This window comes from Bos javanicus, chromosome 1 (assembly GCF_032452875.1).
Source record: "Bos javanicus breed banteng chromosome 1, ARS-OSU_banteng_1.0, whole genome shotgun sequence".
Classification (NCBI taxonomy): Eukaryota; Metazoa; Chordata; class Mammalia; order Artiodactyla; family Bovidae; genus Bos; species Bos javanicus.
In genome coordinates, this window is record NC_083868.1 from 68,356,479 (window position 1) to 68,371,235 (window position 14,757).

Consider the following 14,757-nt stretch of genomic DNA (forward strand, 5'->3'; position numbering starts at 1 on the left):
AAAGCAAGAGTTCCAGAAAAATATCTACTTCTGCTTTATTGACCATGCCAAAGCCTTTGACTGTGTAGACCACAACAAACTATGGAAAATTCTTGAAGAGATGGGAATACCACCTGAACCACCTGACCTACCTCCTGAGAAATATGTATTCATGTCAAGAAGCAACAGTTAAAACCGGACATGGAACAACAGACTGGTTCCAAATCGGGAAAGGAGTACATAAAGGCTGTATATTGTCACCCTACTTATTTAAATTATATGCAGAGTATATCATGCTGGGTAAAGCACAAGCTGGAATCAAGATTGCTGGGAGAAATACCAATAACATCAGATATGCAGATGATACCACCCTTATGGCAGAAAATGAAGAATAATTAAAGAGCATCTTGATGAAAGTGAAAGAGGAGAGTGAAAATGTTGACTTAAAGCTCAACATTCAGAAAACTAAGATCATGGCATTTGGTCCCATCACTTCATTGCAAATAGATGGGGAAACAGTGGAAACAGTCACAGACTTTATTTTGGGGGGCTCCAAAATCACTGCAGATGGTGGCTGAAGCCATGAAATTAAAAGACATTGCTCCTTGGAAGAAAAGTTATGACCAACCTAGACAGCATATTAAAAAGCAGAGACATTACTTTGCCAACAAAAGTCCATCTAGTCAAAGCTTTGATTTTTCCAGTGGTCATGTATGGATGTGAGAGTTGGACTATAAAGAAAGCTGAGAGCCGAAGAATTGATGCTTTTGAAGTGTGGTGTTGGAGAAGACTCTTGAGAGTCCCTTGGACTGCAAGGAGGTCCAACCAGTCCATCCTAAAGGAAATCAGTCCTGAATATTCATTGAAAGGACTGATGCTGAAACTGAAACTTCAATACTTTGGCCACCTGATGTGAAGAACTGACTCATTTGAAAAGATCCTGATGCTGGGAAAGATTGAAGGCAGGAGGAGAAGGGGACGACAGAGGATGAGATGGTTTGATGGCATCACTGACTCAATGGACATGAGTTTGAGCAAGCTCCGGGAGTTGGTCATGGACAGGGAGGCCTAGCATGCTGCAGTCCATGGGGTTGCAAAGAGTCTGACACGACTGAGCAACTGAACTGAACTAAACTAGCTGTGTATATTTTTCACCCCATAATGTGGGTTTAGTTCTTCTCATTAAATTCTCTTTTCAAGGTTAAAAGAAGTTATAGGCAGATAAAAGGAAAGACCTGTTCCGGGAGGCCTCAACTGACAATTGCAGTCAAGATGCCAGATAACACTGGAGGAATGCCAACTAGTCAGTTCTTTCAGAAAGTATCTGAGCACATGAGAATTGTAAGCTTTAAAGTTACTCTGCTCTTAGACCAGCATCTTCCTTTCTGTCTCTCTAGTCAAAGGAAATGATGCTAAAAGTAGGAAAGAAAGTTTACAAAGATGCCAGATAACACTGGAGGAATGCCAACTAGTCAGTTCTTTCAGAAAGTATCTGAGCACATGAGAATTGTAAGCTTTAAAGTTGCTCTGCTCTTAGACCAGCATCTTCCTTTCTGTCTCTCTAGTCAAAGGAAATGATGCTAAAAGTAGGAAAGAAAGTTTACAAAGCTGCTCACTGTGGTCTTGTTGGTAATAGTAAGTATTGTAAATGATGCAATTGTCACACATTGATAGGGAGATAATAAGTGGTTAAAATGTACAATTAGAATATTTTTCTGCCACTGAATTATGTTTCAGAATATATGAAATGTTCAGAATTATGTTAAAATATTACATCATGTGCTCCTTAGCACACTCCAGCTGCACTGTGATCCTCTCCACTCCACTGAGCTCCCTTCTGACTACCACCTTGCTAAATCCTGTGGTCCAACATCTTCCCCATCTCACTCAGTAGCAGTTGACACCAGGGGCCATCCCCTCCAACACTTTTTCCTCCAGACTCTCCTGCTTTTAAACAGGTTGCCTGTTCTTCCTCAACCTCCTTCTTTCCTGGAACTTCATCACCAAGAGAACCTTAGGGCTGATTCTTGGGTCCTCTCCTCAGCGCTATGGACCCTTCCCTGGGAGGTCTTGGTCCTATGGCTTTAAATGATACCCATAAGCTGATAACTTCCAAACTATATCTTTACCAGAACTTTGTATCCAGCAGAGGTAACCACACTAGTTCCCATCACATTATAGGCATTCAAATATTTGTTAAACAAATGAATTTTATGAAAAAAGGGGCAGCATGCAAACTTTTTTAATCAATGTGATCATAAGCAGGTAAAAGTGAAATAAAATACCCAAACATAGTAAAATGACCCAAACATAAAAAAATATAAAATACCCAGAAGAAAATATATCCAAATGTTATAACCTCTTATACACATTCTATCCCCAGCATTAGTCACATGTCAACCACTAAGACTCTCATCTACAATATCCCTGTACTGAATGGATAAAGAAGATACAGCACACACACACACACACACACACACACACACACACACACGGAATATTATTCAGCCGTTAAAAAGAATGAAACGATGTCATTTGCAGCAACCTAGATGGACCTACAGATTGTCATGCTGAGTGAAGTAAGTCAAACACAGAGAGAGAAATATCATATAATATCCCTTATATGTGGAATCTAAAAGGAAATGATACAAATGAACTCATTTACAAAACAGAAAATGTCTGATAGACTTAGAAAATGAACTTATGGTTACCAGCAGGGGGAAGAATGAGGGGAAGAGATAGTTTGGGAGTTTGGGATGGACATGTAGACACTGCTACATTTAAAATGGATAACCAAGTTTCTACTATATAGCACAGGGAACTCTGCTCAATGCTATGTGGCAGCTTAGATGGGAGGAGCGTTTGAGGGGGAATGCTGCTGCTGCTAAGTCACTTCAGTCGTGTCCGACTCTGTGTGACCCCATAGACATCAGCCCACCAGGCTCTCCTGCCCCTGGGATTCTCCAGGCAAGAACACTGGAGTGGGTTGCCATTTCCTTCTCCAATGCATGAAAGTGAAAAAGTGAAAGTGAAGTCATTTAGTCGTGTCCGACTCTTAGCGACCCCATGGACTGCAGCCCACCAGACTCCTCTGTCCATGGGATTTTCCAGGCAAGAGTACTGGAGTGGGGTGCCATTGAGGGAGAATGGATACCTGTATATGGCTGAGTAACTTTGTTTTCCACCTTAAACTATCACAACATTGTTAATCAGCTGTATGCATATATAAAATTAAAAGTTTAAAATAAAATATCTCTGTACCATTCACTGCACTTATAATGCTATACTGTACCACTCATTTCATGCTGTAGTAAAGACTTAATAAAAATTAGACTGATCAACGGATGAATGGATAAACAATATAAGGTCTATCTGTACAGTGAAATGCTATTCAACGGTACAAAGGAATACAGTGATGACACATGCTACAACACAGATTAACCTTGAAAACTTATGCTCAGTGAAAAAAGTCAGACATACACAAAATATGTGATTCCATTTGTATGAAATGTTCAGAAGAGGCAAATCCACAGACAGAAAGCAGATGAATATGTGCTGGGGGCGGGGGGAGGGGGAAGGAGAGTGACTGCTCAGTGGGTGTGGGGTTTCTGTTTGGGATGACGGAAAGTTTTGGAGCTTGACAGTGCTGACCGCTGCACGCCATTGTGAATGCATTTAAGGCCATTGAATTGTACACTTTAAAATTATTTAAATGGCAAATTTAATGTAATGTGTATTTTATCACAATAAAAAAAAAAGTTAGACTAAGCATCTTTAAAATTCTTGGGAGCCAAATGTCTTAATCCAAAAGTTAAAATTTCTTTACTCCTTAAAAAAAAGAAAATAAAGCAAAAATACAGCATTTCCTCAAAGTGTAACAAAAGAATGCTGTTTGGAGGTACTTGTATATCAGAGTAAGAGCAGTTTATGGTACAATCCAAAGGTAACATATAAAGAAGTCAGCTAAAAATGGAATTGAGGAATGCTTATTTTAATGTGTGTCAACACCAAAGAAATGCATCAAAGCAAAAAGAGAATTTGGACTAAAATAGCTAACAAGGTCTATTTATAGGCAAAAATTTGAAGCTGCAAATTGTCAGATAAGGCAAAATTAATTTTGTGAAAGTATGAAAATCTGGCAGAACAGCAAGGTTATGTTTAAAAAAAAGTAAGTGGAAAGGGGATTAAGGTAGAAATGCCAAAAATAGAAGAGTAAGTTAAGAGAATTGATGAAGACAGGCTCAAGTTAGTGAGAGGGAAAAAAAGGCACCAAAGGTATTTAAACAGTAATTTCAGATTCTTCAAGGATGAGTAAAAGAGAATACTGGAAGGTTTTAGGAGTGAAAAGTTCAATAGTGGAGGGACCTAGCACTTTTTGTCAAAGGCTGACTAGACACAGAGAATGCTGCTGAAAAGGGAAATACTGTGATCATGATGGTAAAAAGAAGAAATGCTTCTAAAAACATGTGGTGATACAATTTATTATCTAAACAGGGTCTCTGGACAATGAAAGGGACATAATTAATAATTCTGCCAGGACAACAGGAATAAATCATGACTGTTCCAGGCAAACCAGGGAGCAGTCACCCTACTTGTAGGCAACTTCAAAGTAGATACTGAGGATTGCTTAAAATAGTGGTTCTTCACTCAATCAGAACATGTGCCCACTTTTTATAACATGTATTTAGCAAGGTCCCCTGTGCCATGCTGAATCAATATTTGAAACTAACCATCTATCTATATAATTTCAAAGAGAAAACAAATGTAAAACCCTAAGTAACAGATTAAGGAGAAATAAAAAGAAAGTAAATTATAATAATATTTATTTCAATAAGAAATTTCAATATTGAACATCAACAGATGTTCAAGTATGACTATTTCAAAATGTAAATGCTCAGGCATATTAGAAGACATAACAAAACAGATGCCTGCACTGACTCATATGCATGTTTGGATTTAAAGGTGAATGATCACAAAACACTGTGTAGTCATGGAAATAAAGGAACAAAGGTATACAGGTAGATACCAGAATAACAAGTAGTGTTAGCAACGTTATATGTCAACTGCATCTCAATAAAGAGAAAAAAGCAGAAAAAAAAATATAGCAAAAAGAAAAAGTAGTGTTAGGATAAATAACAGAACACATATTAGAAAACAAAAAAAGAATGAGCCCTTTCGGCTGGAACCGCCATCTTCCAGTAATTCGCCAAAATGACCAACACGAAGGGAAAGAGGAGGGGCTGCATCCTCTCTAGGCCTTTTAGAAAACACAGAGTTGCACCTTTGGCTACATACATGTGAATCAACGAGAAGGGTGATATTGTAGATATCAAGGGAATGGGTACTATTCAAAAAGGATTGCCCCACAAATGTGACCATGGCAAAACTGGGAGAGTCTACAGTGTCACCTACCATGATGTTGGCATCATTGTAAACAAACAAGTTAAGGGCAAGACTCTTGCCAAGAGAATCAATGTGCCTATCAAGCATATTAAGCACTCTAAGAGCTGAGATAGCTTCCTGAAACACGTGTACGAAAATGTTCAGAAAAAGAAGGAAGCCAAAAAGAAAGGGACTTGGGTTCATCTGAAGTGCCAGCCTGCTCCACCCAAAGAAGCACACTTTGTGAGGATCAATGGAAAGGAACCCAAACTGTTGGAGCCCATTCCCTATAAATTCATGGCCTGATGGGTGTAAAAATAAAGACCTAGACTGTAAAAGAAAAAAAAAAGAATGAAACCTTAAAAGAAGATAACATAGCAAGACAAGTGACAGACCACAGAAGTGGAAAAAATGGGGGAAATGACTGTAAATGTGGTGTCAAAACACTTTTCTGCTAATGACATGGGATCCTTGAGACCTCATCTGTACTAAAACGCAGATCCAGTCCCTATTATGCATAAGGCATTAGCTAGAGCTCCAGCCAGTAGACTGGTGTGTGTAATAAAAGCCAGAATAAAACTTGAGCCTTAAGAGAAAGACAAAGTGCTTCAAAGATAGGGGAGGGGACATTCCAGTGCAGGGCCTGCTGAAGATCCTGAATTTCAGTTTAAAAGTAGAAATCCTTGTTGGAAGATTTGAAGGGAGGGAGTGATAAAATACGTTTGATTTTTTTTTTTTTTTTTAGCAGCAATGTGGAAATTCATGGGGTCGCAAAGAGTCAGACGTGACTGAGCAACTGAACTGACTGACTGATGTGTGGAATTGGGGAGACAAGTTGGGAATCCATGCAACAGGACAGAGATGATGGGCTGGAATGGTGGCAGTGGGGACAAATGAGCTGGCCCAGCAGGATCTGGTGATGGACTGGGGAAGGGGAGGGAGGGGGGACTTCAGGATGACGAGGTGGCTGGGCTGCCTTCCTTCCCAAGAAGGTCTGTGTTGTCATCTGTCAAGGTCTTAGCTGTGTCTTCCAGGAGTCATGAAAGTCCTGACCATACATGTTAACAGGCCTATCCCAGGGGCTGCCTGTCCCTGTATAAGCAGGGGCCTCACCCCATATAAATGGTTCACTCTACTGCCTCCCATCAGTGAGCTTTGGAGGTCACTGCCACACCACAGTGCATTCTCCACAGAAGGTACACGTGTGCATTATTCTTATACAATGACACTCAATAACAAGTAGTTGACCCTTGGAGAACATGGGGATTGGGGGCATCAACCCCATGTAGTAGAAGATTCACATACTGTTAATCTGTCTCAAAAATGAAGGAACTGATACACAACTCACCCAAGGGGAGTAAGTTGAAATGACTTGTACAGAACTGGGACTCAAACCCTAGTTCTTTTGATTTGATTATTGTGATCTCTAATCAAAGACAAACTTTTCCCCACACTTAATTAAATGAAAATACTATTTCTTGAAAAGAATCCATGTATAAGTGGACCCACACACTTCAAACTTGTGTTGTTCAAGGGTCAGCTGTTCATCCTTCCATAACGCTAAGGAGGTCATCCAAGGACATCAAGTTGACATTTCAGGAGTTCTGTTTGGGTCCCCAGGAACTGATGCACTAAAGAACCAATTCTTCCTCAAGGGGTTGAAATAAAATATTCACCACTTAGAAGACAAACTACTTCCCAGTCATTGATGGATAAGGTAGTCATATCCTACCAAATGAATTCAAAGGAGTAGTGACCTCAAGTTTCATTTTGGAGGGAGGAATAATTCAATAAATGGCAACCAGTGATCTCTAAGTTGTCTTAAATAAGTACTCTGAAAAGGATTTAGATCCTCTAAAGAGAGAAAATGGCTATTTCCTTTACAGTCTTCTTTCTGAGGCCAAAACTCCCAGGCATCCCAGCTCACTTCTCAAGAGTTACTTTCCATTGTGATTCCGCCCCACAAAACACCAAGCCAAGTAGCAGGTGTTCCCTTTAGTACTTAAGTCATAAAGACTGATTTTATAAAAATTTATCAGAAAGGAAATAAAGAGAAAGTCACCTCTGGTTTGAGCCCCTCCGCATTTGTGGGTCTGATGTGGTGGGAGTAATTTGGCTGCAGCTACTATATGGATGTCTGATCAGAAACCACCCGGTGGGCAAGTGCAGTGTATGGGAAGGTTATTTTAAACATGGTTCTGGAGAAATTCATTGTACTAATAAGCAACCCATTTTTGCTTGGAATCATGCAAAATGATGGTGTATCAAACACGGAACATGTGAAAAATATGTGATCACGTGTGGTAGAAACCCATGCGTTCAGAAAAATAAAAATAAGTTAGAAGATTCCTGAAGCAGAAATAAGCACATAGTATGTCTGTCCTAGCTGTGGCTAAGGGGAGCAGTGGTCTGTAACTTGTCTTGCCATGTTATCTTCTTTTAAGGTTTCATTCATTCTTTTTTTTTTTTTTTTTTATAGTCCAGGTCTTTATTTTTACACCCATCAGGCCATGAATTCACAGGGAATGGGCTCCAACAGTTCGGGTTCTTTTCCTTTCACCTGGAGAGCGACATGAAGTATGAAAATAGAAAAGCAACGATGAAGGGCAGAACTGTCCACTCATACTCTGAGATGGATATGACTCTACAAACCACCTGGCCTCATGCTCCAGACCTGCCATGGTCTCCTCCCAATCTCTCCTTCAGTTTCATTTCCCACTATCTCTGCTCCTGCCCAGCCCTCCACCCCAGGCCTTAATTCTCTCCACTGTTCTCCCATCCCTGTCATTAGTATCATATTCTGCCATCCAAATGGCATCCATCTGACCTGATCCATCCAGGACTAACCAAGTCCTTCCTCCACCAAGAAGACATCACAGACCATTTCAGCCTCCAGAGATCTCGTCCTCCTCTAAGCTTACAGAGCTGAAGTGCCAATCATTTGGCAGATAAACCAATGCTATCTTATGACTGGGATTGTGTTTTGACTTAGCTTTCAACATGTCTTGGTCTTATCTGACCAACCAGGTTCTTGCAGAAAGGATCTGACAAAGTATTTTGTCTCCCACACGGCACCACACAAAGTTAGCACTTCCTAAATGCATCCTGATGTTGTTGCCTAATCATCACATAACAATGAAATATGAGGTCAAGAAAGTCAGCCTCTTGAGAGCAATTACCAAGTCTTGTTGCTCTTAGATAACAGCACAAAGTTAGCACATGCAAAAAAGCTTGATGAATGGAGAGGAGGCCAGGACTACAAGCAACGGGAAAGTATAGGGGGTTTGGGGTGGAGATGGGAGAACCAGATGGAGGAGTAAGAGATGAGGAGAAAAGATGGCACCATCAGTAGTAAAAACTGGGCCAGTCAGCAGTGCTGGCATATATTTTGGAGGCAAACTGGAAGGTGGAAACAGCTGAGGGAAGGGAGACAAGGATGTGGAAGTCATCCTTCAAGAAGAGAATGAGACTGAGTCCTTTGTCATCTAACTTTTCCATGTAGCAAACACGTGAGCCCTCTGCCAAGGCACTCTTGACACACAACTGTTTACCAGTGAGACTGCAGGAGCAAAAAAAATACTTTTATCTGTACCACGTTTATATATTTAACTTTGATGAGATAAAAAGGACAAAAATTCAGAGCATTTTAATATTCTGACTGGGTAAGAAAAAAAATAGGGCATATATACCTACAAAAAGGAGAGTGATCGGGAGTGTTATGGACTGAAAAGAGGTTATAAACAGTACAAATGAGAAATATAATTATGGTCTTTAAAGGAGGTAGAAGATTTCGGTAAAAGAAGATGGTATGAAAGAAGAGAACAACACAACAAAAGGAGAATCATAACAGACGTTCTTGAGGAATAGAGTAATTTTAAAACTCAGCCACTGCAAATAGACACAGTCTCAAAATACATATTGTCATCAATCTAATTCAATGTAAAAATGAAAGGGATCTGAGAAATCTGTCCCCGAAAAAAGGGTAGTAGCAAAACAGTGTAAAAGCATTTCCTACAAATCCAAATATCACCAGATAACACTGGTGTCAGCGACCCCAGCATAGCTAGGCTAGCGGTCACTAAGGCCACTCTTCCCCCTTAAACTCCGTGACGTGGGGTCACTCTCCCTTCTGCTGCCACATTCTGGGTGGCCTGCCACCTGGCTCTGTTTCTCACACATGGTCAGGGAGTATTTAATTCTACAAGTTATATTGGTTATCTATTTGTAGTCTCTTTCCCAGTAGGAGGTAAACTTCGAGAGGGCGGGGAGCCTATCTGAAATGGGCCTGGCCCAGAGAGGGACAGAGTGGTGCACAAGGCTGTGTGGACAGAGGGACACACTCTCAGCTCTGGGAGACATGCCAGGATCAGGATGTGTCTTTGCTTTTCAACAGAGACAAGTGGAGCAGCCTCAGAAACCATCACCTACAGGGCCTTCCCGCTTAGGACTGAAACCACATCATCCGCTGTCCTGATTCTCAGGCGTTAGAATTTGGGCAGGAATGACACCATCAGGTCTCCTGGTTCTCCAGCTTGCCGACTGAAGATCTTGGGATTTGTCAGCCCCCATAATGGTGACAGCCAATTCCTTGTCATGAATCTTTTTATACACATATACATATGATCTATTCTGTTTCTCTGGAGAACTAACATAGTAGGTAGAGGCACTAGCCTACTGGTTCTCAAAGTGTTGGACCCAGTGTGCATCAACCTAGTATCAACACCACTAGGAAACTTTTAAAATGAAAACTCTTCAGCTCATCCTACAGCTATTAACCCAGAAACTCTGGGGCAGAGCCTCGCAGTTTGTGGTTTCAGAAGCCCTCCAGGTGATTCTGATGCATGCTCACCCTTGAGAATCACGCATACTAGGATAAATACATCACATCTGTAATGGAATTCTTCCGTACTACTCAAAGTGTGATCTGTGGACCAGCCACATGGGCATCACCAGCGGCTGGTTAGAACTACAATGCCAAAGAATGCTCAAACTACCGCACGATTGCACTCATCTCACACGCTAGTAAAGTAATGCTCAAAATTCTCCAAGCCAGGCATCAGCAATATGTGAACCATGAACTTCCAGATGTTCAAGCTGGATTTGAAGGCAGAGGAACCAGAGATCAAATTGCCAACATCTGTTGGATCATCGAAAAAGCAACAGAGTTCCAGAAAAACATGTATTTCTGCCTTATTGACTATGCCAAAGCCTTTGACTGTGTGGATCACAACAAACTGCAGAAAATTCTGAAAGAGATGGGAATACAAGACCACCTGACCTGCCTCTTGAGAAACCTGTATGCAGGTCAGGAAGCAACAGTTAGAACTGGACATGGAACAACAGACTGGTTCCAAATCAGGAAAGGAGTATGTCAAGGCTGCATATTGCCACCCTGCTTATTTAACTTATATGCAGAGTACATCATGCGAAATGCTGGGCTGGAAGAAGCACAAGATGGAATCAAGATTGCCAGGAGAAATACCAATAACCTCAGATATGCATATGACACCACCCTTATGGCAGAAAGTGAAGAAGAACTAAAGAGCTTCTTGATGAAAGTGAAAGAGGAGAGTGAAAATGTTGGGTTAAAGCTCAACATTCAGAAAACTAAGATCATGGCATTTGGTCCCATCATTTCATGGCAAATAGATGGGGAAACAGTGGAAACAGTGAGAGACTTTATTTTGGGGGCTCCAAAATCACCACAGACGGTGACTGAAGCCATGAAATTAAAAGACACTTGCTCCTTGGAAGAAAAGTTATGACCAACCTAGACAGCATATTAAAAAGCAGAGCCATTACTTTGCCAACAAAGATCCATCTAGTCAAAGCTATGGTTCTTCCAGTAGTCATGTATGGATATGAGAGTTGGACTCTGAAGAAAGCTGAGGGCCAAAGAATTGATGCTTTTGAACTGTGGTGTTGGAGAAGACTCTTGAAGAGTCCCCTGGACTGCAAGGAGAGCTAACCAGTCCATCTTAAAGGAAATCAGTCCTGTATATTCATTGGAAGGACTGATGTTGAAGCTGAAACTCCAATACTTTGGCCACCTGATGCAAAGAACCGACTCATTTGAAAAGACTTTGATGCTGGGGAAAATTGAAGGCAGGAGGAGAAGCGGACACAGGATAAGATGGTTGGATGGCATCATCGACTCAATGGACATGAGTTTGAGTAGACTCTGAGAGTTGGTGATGGACAGGGAGGCCTGGCGTGCTGCAGTCCATGGGGTTGCAGAGTTGGACATGACTGAGTGACTGAGCTGAACTGAATTGGTTAGAACTGTAGGCATGTACACAGCACTCCAGACCTACAGAACCAGAATCTGCGTTTTCACAAGATTCCCCAGGTGATCTGGGTGCCCTTGCATTTGCGTTAAACATGCCTAAGGGTGAGTCTGAGCAGTTCTGAGGTCGGATCACCTCTGGGCTGACCAGTTTGGCTTTCCCTGGGTTCCTGAGCTCAAGTCCTTAAAATTAACCATCTATTGCTTGAAATGACTTAAGTGACTATCTGTTCCCTGAGACACAAAGGGCCTTCTCAGAGTCACAGCATGGGGTGAGGGGCATATCTCCTCATTTCAGCCCCACCCCTCACCCGACCCCACGCCCGGGGTTCACACTATGGAGTGACTGCCCTGGACAAGCCACCACCTTGTTTATACCTGTGGGCTTCTCTTCTCTTTTCTCCATGTAAACCTTGTTTATCCCTATTCACGTGGGAGTTTCTAGAGCTCTGCTGTCTGGCATGGTAGCCATTAGCCACCAGTCGTTACTGAATTCTTGAAATACAGCTGGTTTGAATTAAGATGCGCTACTATGCAAAATATGCTGCAAATGTTAGAGAACATAAAATATCTTAGGAATAATTTTCATATTGATTATATTTTGAAATGATAAATCTTGAATGTATTGTATTAAGTAAAATATTTTATCAAAATTGATTTCAACTTTAAAATGTGGCTACTAGAAAACATAAGATTACATATGTGGCTCACATTATATGTGTGCTAAGTCACTTCAGTCTTGTCCAGTTCTTTGCAACCTGATGAACTGTAGCCCGCCAGGCTCCTCTGTCCATGGGATTTCCCAGTATTATATAGTTGACCCTTTAACAACTTGGGAATTAGGGGTGCCCATCCTCCCCACAGTGGAAAATCCATGTATAACTTACAGTCAGCCCTCCATACACATGCGGTTTCTATGTATCTGCAGTTCTACATCACAGATTTAACCAATCTCAGATCATGTAGTACTGTAGTATTTACTACTGAAAAAAAAAATCCCTGTATAAGTGGACCTGCAAGGTTCAAACCTGTACTGTTCAAGAATCAACTGTATTTTTCTGGACAGTGTGGGGCTAGAGAACAGCCCATGGCCTCTCCATTAGAGAGAAGCTCCCAAGGGGGGCAGGCATGACATCTCTCCCTTGCTTTACACCAAGCTCTGTGACAAGCTGTCTGGAGGTGGGTGAGCGTCAGGGCTGGCTACACAGACCCTTTTCAGGGTTCAGCCTAGGGTTTAATTCCACTGCACAAGGTCGTGAATGGTCCTGTCATTAAGATGCTTGCCCTCATGGGAGATACTGCATGTTTCTTGGCCCTGGTTACCAAAGGAAATCAGAGGAGAAAGCTTTCTCTTCCACTCTTCATGCAAGGATTTCCTTCTGCGAGTAGTTCTTAGGATGTTAATGCCAGGTTTGAATCACAAAGCTACCATGTACTGAGAGCCTGCTATTTGACAGTGCTGTGCTGATCCTTACACAGTCCATGGGGCAGCCATTAGCATCTGTTTCTGGGAAAGGAAATGAGGTTTAAAAGGTTAATTTCTACATAGTTAGAAGTTAGTGGAGCTAAAATCCAAGACCATTGGATAATACTGCCAACTAAACTTCACCATTAGGTGGTTTAAAAAGCTCCACATATGAATCATACTCTTAATTCCAGAAGCTCTGCTCTTTCTAAATATGAAGCATAAGTAAAAAGCATAGGATATAAAGCTGGTGAGAAGCAGGGGGCGCTGCGGGATTCCCTTTGGGCTAGCATAGCACTGTTGACAATTTATCCATGGCATAAGGGACCAGAGTGGATTCTTTCAGGCCTGGGGTTTATGGGGTGGTCCCAAACCACACATGGGCCAAAACTGGCCTTTGATGTAGAAGCAAAAGGGAATACAGGGCCATTCACATTCAAAGGGCCTATGGCCTTTAGGTTATTCTCTATCTCCTAGTGTTAGAAGGAATAAAACATCTTCAATGGTCTCCCCATATTGAAGCCAAAGAGGAGGGGACAGGGTTGAGAGCTTTAGCGTTTTCCCATTCTGTTAACAGCTCTCCTGCTTTCCCTTCCCCTCCCCAAGTACCATGACCTAATAAAATTTTCCTGCTTAGTTGAGAAATCAGATCTAATGTCCTCACTGATGGGAATCAAAAAAAAAAAAAAAAAAGGTTTCATGTGACCTGGGTTGTATATAGCTCCCCAGGTGGCGCTAGTGGTAAAGAATCCACTTGCCAGTGCAGGAGACTCGAGAGACATGGGTTTGATCCCTGAGTCAGGAAGATTCCCCTGGAGAAGGAAATGGCAACCCACTCCAGTTTTTGCCTGTAAAATCCCATGGACAGAGGAGCCTGGTGGTCTACAGTCCATGGGGTTGCAAAAGAGTCAGATATGACTGAGCACACATTACACTTCTACCAACTCCATTCCTTTAAAATGGATCATAGAAAACAAGGACTAGCCCAGACTGTAGAGACCAGAGAATTCAAACCCTTTATTCTGCAGAAACAGAGATATGGAATTTAAAGTCACACGTTTATTGGCAAAAGTTGGAACCAGAACCTTGGACCTCAGATTCCTCATTTCCCCGGTTCCAAAAAGAAAATCATAAAAGGGATGTTTTAAACATTGTTGTGTCCCCACCCAAATTCATATATGGAAACCCTAATCCCCCCTACTCTCACCCCATGTGGCTGTATTTGGAGACAGGGCCTTTGAAGACATGACAAAGGTTCAATGAGGTCATAAGGGTGCGGCCCTAATCCAAGAGGGCTTCCCAGGCGGTGCAGTGGTAAAGAATCCATCTGCCAATGCAGGAGACGCAAGAGCTGAGGGTTCTATCCCTGGGTCAGGAAGACCCCCTGGAGTAGGAAATGGCAACCCACTCCAGCAAATTCCATGGGCAAAGGAGCCTGGAGGGCTGCAGTCCGTGGGGTTGCAAACAGTTGGGCAGGACTGAGTGACTAACACATACACACACCTAATCCAATAAGGCTGGTGCCCTATAAGAAGATCAAGAGACATCAGAGTTATCTCCACCATGAGAGGACACAGCAGAAAGGCGGCTAGTCAGAAACAGCCTTCACCAGAAACCAAATCCTGCTGGACCCTGAGCTTGAACT

At 41.9% G+C, this 14,757-nt stretch overlaps 1 protein-coding gene and 1 pseudogene across 4 annotated transcripts in view; one reads left to right on the forward strand and one right to left on the reverse strand.

The window, feature by feature from the left end:
* Nucleotides 1-14,757, reverse strand: part of MYLK (myosin light chain kinase) — a 281,600-nt gene that overhangs the window by 130,363 nt on the left and 136,480 nt on the right. The window lies entirely within an intron of this gene.
* LOC133242378 (large ribosomal subunit protein eL21-like) lies at nt 4,953-6,146 on the forward strand (annotated as a pseudogene).